Source organism: Neopsephotus bourkii, unplaced genomic scaffold (genome assembly GCF_033783945.1).
Source record: "Neopsephotus bourkii isolate Nb327-2 ecotype Australia unplaced genomic scaffold, CSIRO-AGI_Nbou_v1 NB_272, whole genome shotgun sequence".
Classification (NCBI taxonomy): Eukaryota; Metazoa; Chordata; class Aves; order Psittaciformes; family Psittacidae; genus Neopsephotus; species Neopsephotus bourkii.
Window position 1 is genome coordinate 2196398 of NW_026900781.1, and position 13135 is coordinate 2209532.

General features: G+C 38.5%; 1 long non-coding RNA gene across 3 annotated transcripts in view; it reads right to left on the reverse strand.

The window, feature by feature from the left end:
- The window catches only part of LOC133208483 (uncharacterized), a 35958-nt gene extending 26200 nt beyond the window's left edge, over positions 1-9758 (reverse strand). For all 3 annotated transcript variants that reach the window (XR_009724379.1, XR_009724380.1, XR_009724378.1), the window contains exons 1-2: positions 9527-9758; positions 9300-9398 (exon numbers count right to left, since the gene is read on the reverse strand). This is a non-coding gene — a long non-coding RNA (uncharacterized LOC133208483). The remainder of the gene's footprint in view (positions 1-9299; positions 9399-9526) is intronic.
- Between the last annotated feature and the right edge of the window lie 3377 nt (positions 9759-13135).

Consider the following 13135-nt stretch of genomic DNA (forward strand, 5'->3'; position numbering starts at 1 on the left):
AGGATGGTTAACTAATAAAATATCTATAATCCTTGTGATGCAAGTGGGCCTTTGAATCTTCCATCAACTCAAATTGCTAGCAGTTCTCTAAATTAGTATCAGGTTAATTACCGGCACAGACGCTACTTCTGCATGCGCTGAATACGATGGATCACCCTTCACAGCCAGCTGGCACACTCAGTACAGGAATATACAGTGCTCAAGTCAAAATAGACAGGGATGAAACTCAACCACCCTGTTACTTTTCTTTCCACAAGTAACCAATGACATTAACTTTCTTCTCAGAATAAGGCTGTTACACAGGCATCTTGTCCTTGTTCTGGCTTGCTGAGGGCCTGGGTTTTTTTGGCAGGGTGAGGGAGGGTAATGAGGGGCAAGAAGGGAGCTGTGCATGTGACATTTGTGCTAATTATCTCTCTCAATTCAGTGCATGTATATGTGGGTTAAACATCAACATGCAAAAAATCTCTATAGAGTAAATTGGTTTTGCATCCCCACACACCATATTAAAATGTGTATCAAAGTATAGGTTACATGTTTTATGCAACAATATGGTTTACTCTTAGCCATAAGATGTGCTGTCAGAAGAAAAGTCTCTGCAAAACAAGAGTGAAACTTATGCTGTAACTGAAATGCTTTTTTGTATAAGCATATGTTTTCATTGACTGGGATCTAAGAGATCATCTTCAAACATTACACTTTGAAAAATAAATCAATAAATGTAGGGATTTTCCTAAGTACATGGCATTTTCTTAGCATACAAGCTAAGTATTTATGTGGGTAATCATCAAATACAGATTATGCGAATTTCATGAACAGTGTTCTGAAATATGCAGGTGAGATATTATTCATGTTAAAAAGAATGTGATATTCACATAGGGACCCTTTTTTCCTTTTTTTAGTCTTTTCTATATCACAACAATTGTTTGAGAAAACAGATTAGATTTTTTTTTTTTTTTTTTTTGTGGGGAAAGTGTTAATCACATCAGAATTGCTTTAAAATTTCCCAGTTTCCTCCCTTAATTTTTATTTCCAGACTGGGAGGAGAGGGTAACTAATAGACTTCTTTTATTGATTCTGCTGTGTGTGAAGTTACAGAAAATGAAACTTTTGCCCTGTTCTGATTAATTATTGGCCATCTTGGAGCCCTGTTGAGTCAGGTGACAGTGTGGAATACCCATTTCTCAGGAAAGCCCCATTCCTCCCTCAAAAGGGGCCACTCACTGAAAATCCCTTCACAGTCTGCTACAAAAGCTTTTCTGCTATTCTTCTTCACAATAATATATATTTTACCCTTCTGAGATGAAAAGACGAAGGGGCTCAAGCTAAGAAAAGTTGACCAGGAGGCTGGTGACAGCAGTCACTTGAGATCCTTTCAGAGATGCTCTCAAGCATAAATATTTAATCTCCTTCGTTCCCCCTAGTGTGAATAATTTTTTTCCCCTTCAAGTATCAAAACAAAGTTATTGAAATGCATATAACCCTGATATTTGATCCATGGCCTCTAAGGGTCAAATACACACTGACCAAGCTCTTAAAGCCTGCAGAACTTTCAGGTGGTCACTTTGCACACACCAGCTCATCAATCAAGCAATAATCAGCAGGACAAATGGGGGAAGATGCTGGTACAGACTACTTAAAAGGCCTGGGCAGCTGGTCCACTTCAAGAGTCCTCTTTATATGGTTTCAGCCTTTAGCCCTCACTGTTTGAAGGGAATTAAATACACTTGTTAGTTTCAATAGTTTATCCCCACATCTGTTTGCATTAGCAAACAAAACTGTTCTTGCTTCAGCATCTCTCTTCTAACATTTGGATCACTTCTTCTGAAATAAGAAATGCCCTCAAAACACATTAGCAATTTCACTTTTCGTTTAAAGTATGTCACACATCCAATCTCCCTGCCTCATTTTGTCTTTGCAATAACTGCTTTGGTAGAAGCTGCAGTCAGAAAGAGACACATTTATCCTGAGTAACTTGCTCATAACAGAAACAGATTATAATAAACCACATTGAGATCATTGCCCCAAATTAAAAGCATTGCTGTACAAATACCTTGAACTGGGTTAGTATTTATTTTCTTGGGCTGTTGGTTGGTCATGTTGATGACAAGCTAGTAGCAATTCTGAAATGTTGATCACATCTGTTTATCAATTAATATGCAGTGACTATTCTTAGCTTTTCAATAGAGGAGGATAAATTGGTTGGCAAAGTATAAATTCATTCTGTCTCTCACCAAGGAACAAGCAAAACTGACAACCTCCTCCACTCCCAGTATGTCATAATTAGAAATTAGAGCTGCATCAAACTGTTCGCTACAGCTGTAAACTCTGGCAAAAGAAAAAAACCCTCAAAAACTCTCTGTCATTTACTTAATAGGCTTCCTATTTACTGTGAGCATGCTGAAATTAGGGATTGGGTTTTAACGCAAGCAGAGAACAGGATATTTCCAAGAATTTCTGGAGGTTAAAAAACTGCTTTAGAGTGTCTGTCTTTCTCTAATTACTTTATTACATTTAAGAATGAAATTAAAAAAGGGTTTGAATTCTTAGAATTAAGAAATGAAAACGTGGCATAAAATACACAATGAATGCATAACTTAGAAATGCAATCTATGAAAAGGTAAAACATAAATAGAATGGGAATATTCAAACACCAGATCTTAGAGGAACTTTGGAAAACTATTTTCTTCTGAAATTAAGTTGCTATATTCTGGGTGACTGTCACATTTGTGGGGATTTTCTTTGCTGGAAACCAGAAGGAAAGAAAAAATGACTATTTTCCTTAAAAATGTCATTTTCAGAAAAAAAAACAGAATTAAAGCAGATATCCCATTAAATAAAAATAAGAAATAATAGTGTGCAGATGGAAAATCAGAAGACATTAAAGCCACAGAGCTGCCAACTTGGCTTCCTCAATTGCTGTGGGGATCAACCCATAAATAAGAAAATATTATGGTCAGAGATCTGTTTTTTTGTTGTTTGGGGTTTTTTTTAAGTCTATGAGTTTGGGTCTAGATTTTTCTTTATTGTCATCATGCAGACACAGTCTGTAAAGTCCATAGACACCATCACAGTGTGATGACCAGGTGCTTATGTTCTACCCTGAGTACAGGAGTGGCTTTGGGGAACAAAATGGCAACTATCAACAGAGAGGAGAATGTGTACCTGTGAGATTGCCAAAAAGGCCTTGACACACGAGTCTTGTTTTACCTTAGTAAAATAAAATATGACAGGGAAGATTCTCAGCTATCAGTCACAGGTATTAATCCTTTCTTACCACAGCCTGCAAGCTTTTGGCCCAGGCTATCTAGCATTGACTTAAACCCCTCTGAAATGTAGCTTGGGAACAGCTGTGGGATAGGGACCCTTCCCAATGGCCAGATTGCATGGATCTAATCTGTTCTGCAAGCAAAGTGATTGTACTAGTGGGGACAGGTTCATCCATATACTGCTCCCACCAGTCACAGCACGTGCAATAAAAACCATTTTTTGTCACTATTGAGGGTTGTTTGTTGTTGACTTCATTCTGTTGATTTGTTTTAGAGAGAGAGAGAGAGAGAGAAATAGAAGTAGGGAAATCTTAGGCATCCAAAAATTTTTTGTCTGTAAATTAGTTATAAGCCTGTTGAATAGCCCATCACCAAAAGTAAGCTATTTATTTAAAGGCTACAATGATTTCATTAGCTGTTTTTGTTTCCATTGTTTTGGAGAAATGTGCTGGTTAGGATCTGAGTGAAGGGAAGAGTAAGCTGTAACAGCAATAATACAACCATGGTAATATAAATGTTGAAGTAAGTTTGTAAGAGTGTTTCTGTAGTCTATACAATTTAGCATGATTAATGAAAATGTAGAGTAAAAAAAGTATGAAAAATATGAAAAGAGTAGGTTATAAAAAAATTTCTCAGTGCAAGTATTTACTTCTTTTGTCATCAAGCTCTCATGCTCTGATACTCCTTATGAAAGAAAAGCAAGATAACAACCTAAGGTGTTAACAGAACACTAAATTTAGCAATAAAGAATATTAAATGCAATCTGCATTTTCACTGATTTTGTCTGAAATCTGGCAATAACTAGTAGAAGTAACTATTGTATTGACCAGGCCCTGTTTTACCTTTTGGAATAAGATGGCTAAGACTTTGCTGAGCCAGTCCAGACCCATTAGTAAGCGATGCCTCACAAGTTGAATAAGCTACAGAAAAAATATTCCATCATAACTGCTAGATGTAACAGGTGACCTTACATGCACAGGATGAGGTGGCAGGCGTATGAAATTAGTGTCACTGTCAAGCTGTTTGTAATTCAAGCCCTCCGCCTGGGGGCCCAGCTTTGCAAATGGGCACATAATCAAACAGAAAGGAGGCAAAGGCGGGGGGTAGGAAAAAGGGTAAATAGCCCTTTTTTCCTGTCACTTCTGCCATGGGTCCTCAGCAGCTCCTCTGCTCCTGGCTGACTGGAGTATTAGGAATCCAACATCTGTGCGATGTGAGGCAAAGCTCTACCTGTGCCACTGCTGTGCAAGGCACAGAGAATGCCAGCTGCCCAGCTGCTCTACTTCAGGTGAGCCAGGAAAAGCCATGAAAAATAGATAATCCAAAGTGTGATAAGCCAGGTACTGCGTGTCAGGGAACTGGATTGTCGTGCTGGGCATTAGCTGTGCTGCGTGATATGTCATTTGGTTATCTGGTCTGTTTCTTAGACAAATCTTCCAGGAATCAGGGACTGTCCACCAGGCTAATTTTTTTTACTAGAGATTTCATTGCTCTGCTGAGAGCTGAAAAGCACATAAGTATTTACTCTTGTCCAAGTCATGCCATCCAAATTACACAACCTCTAGTGAAGACAAAGTAAATTGTGAGGGGGCAGATTCACTCATGATACTTCTGTTGCCTGATACTATTTGTTAATGGACAAAATACAGCATGTCCCTGAAAAATGTTTAAAAACAAAAATTAAAAAAGAAACAAACCCAGCAGAAAATAGTTTTTCTGCTGTTTAAAGAAGTATCAAGTGTTTCCACTTCAGGCTCTGTAAATCAGAATTACTTCAGGTTTTGCATGCATATGTATCATTTTAGATAAGGCAATGAAACATGAGTCATACCTGTGAATATCAAAAGCAAGACTGTTGCATTGGTTTAAGGCAGAGGAAGCACCAATTTAAGTTTAAGAGCTGTTTTAGTCCTTATTTTCTGTGGTACGAACTCTGCATTTACAATCCTTCCTCCACCCTCTACTATTCATTCACACAGTAATATATTTTAGCAATATTTATCTCATTTTTAAAATTTTTTATTTAGAGAAGTTTTAAAATTATCTCTGGAATGTTCAGTTTTGGTATTTTCAGTGATGCAAGGGGAAATTTGCAGACTATTTACAAGATTCAGGTCCTAAACATGCTGCTGATGTTTGTTTGGTTTTCTTTACTTCAAATGAGTTTCCAGAAAAGCACGTTGTTGGTTTTTTTTTTTCCTTATCTATTTTACTACTCTCATGCCCATTGTCATTATGGATGGAGAAGCTTGCTCTGCTGTCAGAAATACCACTGGGGCTACATTTCCTATTGGGCTTTGTTCATTCACCACCCCCCCACCTCCCAGACTCCAGTAAAATACACTTCAGTGTTTGGGACTTCCCATTCATTCCGATTAAAACAAAGCCAGCAAAGTTTCCCCCACCAAACTGTGTGCCTGTTTTGAAGAGACAGCAGCCACCGGCTCTGGTTTTGTTGGGGATGAAAAGAGGGCATCGCAGCTGTAAGGCAGTGCAGACGTGTGAAATGGGTTTCACACGCTGCTCAGCTACCAGTGGGGTGGCCATGTATGATTCAGTCTGCGCTAAGTCAAGAAAAGGAAAAGCCTTCAAAGCCACGCCAGCCATCACCTCTTACAAACCCTAAGTACCCCTTTTGACTGCCATTGCTTTGCTGAAAATAACACATTTAGTCATTTGTCATAATTATAAGAGTCCCAGTGACAAGGAATGCGGGCCCGCCTTTTAGCGCTGCCAGGCCTGTGATAATGCAGCCAGCGGGAGACTGCTGCTGCCAGCAAACTGCGGTCGCTGTGCCAGCGACGCTCCTGCCGAAAGGTCATGCGTGACCTCTGCAAGCAGTTCATCCCAGATGATTGATCGTCTCGCAGCAAAACTAATAATTACATAGCTCTTCATTGCCATTCATCTTCGTAACATGAAATTTATCCTGGTGTGAAGGATCCAGGCCAGGCTGTAGTAAACTGTTGAGCTAGAAGCCTACTAAAGCCCCACAGATGCAACTCAAACTGCCCGTCCCACCCCTCTTTTAACTTTTTGCTTTCTGCAGGTATTTCCCAAAGACAATGAACAATGTAATCTTCTGTGTTCACATGTATTATTTCAATATTTCTATTTTGTATTTCTAAAGCGTAATATACAAAACTCAACCAAACTTATTCTGTTTGCTTTCTCCACACTCTCAGTGTGCACGTTACTATTATAGCATGTTTCTGTGACTCACAAATCTCTACTTTTTACCAATATCCATTTAAACACCTTTTTAACAAGAAGAATGTAAATATACTTTTCCAATCCCTATCAGTTACCTAGGATCCTCAAGTTTTTTGCAGCAAACATTGCTTTCTCACACATGGAAAAGACCTTCTGCACCCACTCAAACAGACTCAGAGCCCTTCAGAAGTGTGAGTGCAGAGTCCTGCAGGGATGGCTGCACTTGCCAGAAAACCTCATCAGGAAAACATACTTATGTAAATACGGGGAGGCACACCTCAAGGCAGCAGAAGTGAAAACTTTCTGCTGAGGGTGTATGTGAAGTGTACCTCTTTGACATGGAGCTATTTCTAGATCCCCATGGAAGGAGTGAAGGAATGGAAGTGAAATTGTTTGAATCTCTACATTTCCCCACACCCCAGCCAGCAAGCGAGCATCTATCAACAGGGGCTTTGTTTTCCAGTGAAGTATCAGTGAACATCCTGAACTTGCACTTGGGAGAGGTAACGTGAGATGAAAATTGTGTATACACAAACACTCCCAGAGTTAATTCTAAACAAGGGCTTCAGGACACAGTCACCACGTGCTGAAATGCTTGGAGACCTGTTTGCTTTAAGCTGATGTCTCTTAGTCTTTTACACCAAAGCAACAACCAGCTGCCAGGGTGTTCCATTCCTCTGCACCCTACAGACTAAGATGTAGAAAAAATGTGTATATCCAAACTAAGGAAGAAAAGAGTCCTAGGAAACCCTTTCTTTGTGCTTCTGGGATGCAGCTTACATATACCTTAGCATGTCTTAATGGGGAGCCAGAAGTGTTCTGGACAGCTGAACACTTCTGACAGCTTAATTTTAGGAATCACCTCTGATCAATAAGACAGAAATTTCACATTTGAATCTTTATCTACTTGAATCATTCACATCTGAATGTCTCATTTACCAAGTAGGGAGCAGGCTCTGATGTTTGCTCTCTTATTGTGGAAAACTCATTCAACTCTATTTACAAATCTTCCGTTAGTGAAATTTGTTGGTAATAATCTAGCACTGAGTAGCATATTCTTCTGAGAATAGTCAGTTAAATTAGCCTACTTGTGAAACGATGTCTTGGTTTACACAAGTAAACATTTTAGACTTAGAAACCATGTTATTGATAACTTGGTGGCTAAATCCTTATGGCTTTACTTGTTTGTTTTTTTTGTGTAGCCTATTTCTTTGTCCAATCTACTGTTACATGCACAAGTAGCATCCTTCAAATGTCTGAAGTCAGGACCCCAAGCTCTTGACAAATGCTAGGAATATCTCTTAAGATGTTACCAGACAAACAGCCTTAAATGAGAAGAAACACAAAGATCAAAGAATGAGCTTTGTTCACTATAGCAAAACTGCCGTCTGCTCATACTCTCAAAGGATCCAGCTTTACCCTCCCAAGTTTGTTTTGTTTTGTTTTGCTGATTACACTACTTTCTTGTAGCTCATCTACAGTGAATAAAATTTTCTTTTAATTTAAAAAGAGGTCTCGTGCTCTATTTTTACTGCAAGGAAAACATACTGATTTCCCCTCCCCCTAGCAAAAAACAGTGCAGGAACCCAGTCCCTGGCAGCTGCTGCTGACTTTAAGCACCATATATAAGGTATTAAACCACCCACTTTATGTTCTAATAACATTAACAGTCTCACATGAACCAGGACATTCAGGTTAAAGCTAAAATTCTCTCCTTAAGTCACCACATTGTGTCTAGGTACAGTATTGCAGCACTTAATCAGGGGGCCTCAGAGCAGTGGGGGGTTCATACCATATGTGCTATAATACCTAAGCACAGCGGGGTGAGTTAAGGACAGAGTTTTAGACTTAACTCTGAATTTTTTTGGTTCTGCTAGTCCCATGCTTAATGTTTTGGAAAAAAAAAAAGGAAAAAAAAAAAAGAAAAAAAGGCTAAAAAAAGCATTCTATGTGTCTGGGGAGTTACTTTCCTGTTAAAAAACAAACCAACAACAGAAAACGTGTTGTGAAGGACAGTGCACAAGTGAGGGTGATTTCTCAAGAAAAGATGAAAGTCGGTATCCAATACCAACCACCTACAATGCTAGCGTGGGCATGTTGATATTCTACAAACATTTATGCAACTTTCAAACACATTAACTTAAGCCAGGTGTCTAATAAAGCTATATTAAAAACACTTTTTTCTACAGGAACTTTATAGTTCTTAAACCCATTTACGTTAATTATATTGTGTTTGATTTCTTAGTGTCATCCAGGACACAGCCTAGAGTTTAGATAGTACTGCAAAATACATTTTCTAATGAGATGCTTGCAGTTTAAAAATCAATACTATTTGTGCTAGATTTGTACTTCTTCTTGGCAATCCTGTTAGCAAATATGTATTTGCTATGTATTAAACAAGTTTCAGGTTAAAAATGTATCCTCATAGAAACCCCATAAAACAATCTGCAAGAAGGTAAGAAGACTAAAGTTGCCAGTGTAACACTGAATTTTCCTAGGGCAGCTCTATGTACACCTAGTGGTATTGTGGAAAGACCAAAAAACAGACCCTTTATTTGTTTTAATGTAACAGCAGATAAAAGATATTTAAACATATAGCACCTGCACATCCTCAAATCTAAAAAGAACAATAACCAAAGTTGAACCAAAACTGTACAGCTTGTATTAGTTTCTGGAAACAACGTTTCTACAAAGTACATCTCGTCTGTGTTTAGGGTGATTTCCTATTGTTTGTTAAACAGCTTCCAGTCCCATCTAGGTGCCTATTATTCATACAGCAAAGTGGCAAAGTAAATTTCTACAGTACATCCTACTTACCTTCTCCAAAAAAGAAATTCACTGGCCTTGGAGTCAAGATCCATTTTCACAAGTAGAGGGTAGATCCTTTGCTAGAATTATTTATTATGGCTTCATCATCTGCAAGTGAAATCAAATGAACATAAAATGAGCAACATCCAGGGACTGTTACCTTTCTCTCACTAAGGCAGGCTTGGTGGAAGGTCTGATATAATATATCGTACCTTGGTGAAAAACCATCAACTCACCTGATGATTTTTAATGTGGGAAAGCAGCAAGGTCTAGAGGGAATGTTTAGGACAGGCATGTGAAACATACCCTCAAGAGTAACCCCCAGTGAAAATACAAGTTCACCTCTTCAGAGAAAAGCTCATTAAAAACTGGCAGATCTCAGAGGTTTTATTGCAAACCAATCAACCTGAACCTGTAAAGGAGTCTGACCTCACCCCGATTCATGGGTCTTCTATTTTTGACTTTACCTGCTACTGATAAGAATTGATTTCAAAGGTTCTAAAATTAGCTCTGTGCATCAAAGGATGGTTATAGCATGTCTTGGCAATGTTGCAGTTTTACACGTTTTGCTGTTCTGTGTGTGTTCTCTAATTGGAAAAGTGTAACCCTTAAATCCAGGAATCGGTGACTGAGTTAACTTTCCTCTTGGAGAAGTGCTTGGAAATTGACTTCCTCATAAGTGAGGTTTTTTCCCTCGAATGCAGGTGGAAACCAGAGTGCAGTTCTCATAAAGTTAACAAGGTCACTTTGCTGGGCTCAGGCCTCATGTAATTTAAGTCACCTATTGCCAATGAAGGTAGGTAACATGCTCTGCCACTACAGATCACTCCTCTGAAACCAGAACAGTTGATTGTTAGCAGTATTAACCCACCAAAACCAAATGGATTTAAAATGTCCTAAACAATCAAAAACTGAAGAAATAAAAAAAAAATATATATAAAATATCTAAATGCTCATTTAGCAGTGTAATAAAATGAATGTGTATAGTGGGAAATAATTCTGTGCTTTTCCATTTAAGTGTTTTGTACTGAAAGATGTAAACACATTCATAATAACATCAACACAGGCAGGGAGTACCAAAGCCACAGACATCACACGAAGTTACCAACCCAGAAAGAAGGTACCCCTATGTCTTGTTTTTATCCTTAACACCTTTTAGCTTCTTTTCCTCACACATCTACCCTCCCTGCTTTTAGGCTGGAAGAAGCTGTGAAGTGGTAAAAGGAGTTTGTGCTCATAAAGGTTTGATGACTCGACCATCTGGCTGGGAACTCTCATAAAGGAAGCCCTGCAGAGGTTAAGGAGGTCAGAGACTACACAAGCTGGGGCTGAGGTGGGTCCCCGCACGCCTCTAACTGGCACCCAGATTTTATCCAACCAGTTGTAAGGTGCTCTCATCAACCTCCACAGAAAAGCATCTCCATGTACTGCTGACAAACATGACTTCTTTCTCTTGCTCGTTCTTCTAATTCTATGGAAATTTAAAGGCAATGTCTCTGCCCGTATCCCATTGTAATCAATTCCATCCTCTCCCAGTGCTCAGCTCATTAACAAGTGACCTGAAGGCAGGGGAAAAAACCCACAACTTTTGTATAATGGAACCTTGCTGTGTAGAGACTATAAAAGTAAACAGGCCTGGTTCACTTTAATAATAATAATAATAATAATAAAAAACCAAAAAACACCCAAACCAAAACCCCCTCCAAAAAAAAAACCCAAAATCTAGAGATGAAGAAAAAATACAAAATATACTCTTTTAAACACTTAAGATACCTGATTTTAGAAATTATTTACACGAGAGATACCCGTTCTTGCATTTGCAAATTATTTTTCCCTTCTAGAAGTGTTATCTAGAGCTGTAACTGTTTACACAATAATTTTGTGCTATGTGCCCCCAAACCATATATTTAAAACCTGTGCACACAAAGTTATAGGCTTCTGCTGTACTGATTGTCCTGGCAGCAGATAAGTACCCAGCATCAGGTTTATGAATTGCAGGCTTCATTAGTCTTAAAATGGTAACAAAGGAAGATGCGTCCTAAAAAGTGTCATCCTTCATCTGAGAGGGTAGTGCCTGACACATTAGGAATCTATATGCTCAATTAACCACTGGCAGGCTCATTTTTTCTGTGCCTCTCACTCAGCTTCTCCCCCCACCCCTTCCCCTAAGCACTCCACACTTCCTTCTGACTGAATCCTTCAGCCCTGCCATAGATAGCCCTGACGGCATGCAAATGCTCAGCTACAGGGCTGCTTGAGGGATTACTTTTGGCTGCTACTTGTTCTCTCTCAACCAATTTCCAGTGAATGGCCGAAGAACGTTACTGCTACATTTTGTTTTTGATTACCAAAAGGGAATACATTCAGATCCTTTGCCATTAAAAGTTAGTTCACAAATTCAGAATATATCTTGCAAATTAACACAGTCTGGTGCTTAAACTGTAATTTGTATTCATAGCTCTTGAGATCAAGAACACTTTCTGAAGAAGCAAAGTGTGCTTTTTTATATAAAAAATAATAGTTTTATCAGTCTGATATCAGCTTGTTAATCTAATATTTTAATTTGTCTATGATTTTATTTGTTTGTTATTTTTCTTTATTTTTTCCCCCATTACTTAAATATATCTTTAATTATATGAGTAGCCTTACTGAAATAATTTCAGCAGTCAAAATTTTGGGTGGAAGAAATAAAGAGGGGGGAAAAAAACCAAAATAAGAGGGGGAAAGTTAACAGGTAGGAAACACAGCCAATCAGAACAGAAAGCCAGTGTCCTAAATGGTTAATCTTCTATAACTATTAGCATACACATGATTAACTGTATAGTAGACCTGATTAAGTGTGTCTGTACATTATGCTAATCCCTGCATGCTGATTGGCTGACCTGATTAATGGTACACCAGGTTTTGTACAGCGATGGAAGGACGATGTGCTGGTCTCGCAGCCTCTCTGCAAAGAAAACTGTGGAAAATAAGGGAGCAGTGTTCAGCTAGTTACCCAATGCACAGCAAAAAAGGGGGACAAGAGGGAGAAGTTGTGCTGCATGTGTCTGAACACAAAGCTTGAGACATGAAGTTTAAGAGGATGAAATTGCTTTTACAGTTTTGCTTCCTAAAATTCTGGGTTTGGATGCAGATCAGCTAGTTACTTATTCTAGAGCTTGTCTTTGCTTCAACCTTTGCTTCAACACATATGCATGAGAACCTGCCACAGGAAATTATAAGCAGTCTGCACTAACTGCCTTTAAAGATCTTTCCAGAAAACTGCATAACACCAGTCTTGTGCTTCTGTATCTTGCTGAATGCACAGAATATGTAATTTTCAACCACACTTGTAATGCAACTAATTTCAGACAGCTTTTAAGGACTGATTCAAAGCATTTCTGAAGTCTCCAGAGGATATGAAGTCTTTAGAGGAGACTTCAGCAATGTTTTTGGGACTTGGTGGTTAAGTGTTCTAAAGATACGCACTTGAAAATGCAATTCATTGATGCCTCCACCCTGAATGCTTGTAAAAACAGATGATGTATATTTAGCTATACGGTCCTGCTTGTTATCGAGTTATTGACAGTGAAAGTCAGCAGTCTTACTAAACTGAAAGGACTTGCTAAATGGCTTCAATAGAAGCTTAATGTTTAGACAAAGAAGTTAAACCAGACCTATGCTTTGTCTCTTTCTCCACCAAACATACCCTGGTCTACATATGTAGGCATCTAGCATAAAAAAAGGTAAAAATGCATGTTCATATCAGTGTAAAACTACAAAATGTCTAGAAAATCTGTGTACTATTGATACATACCATCTATTTTAGGTCAGGTACACAAACTTTTTTAGCCATATACATTTAT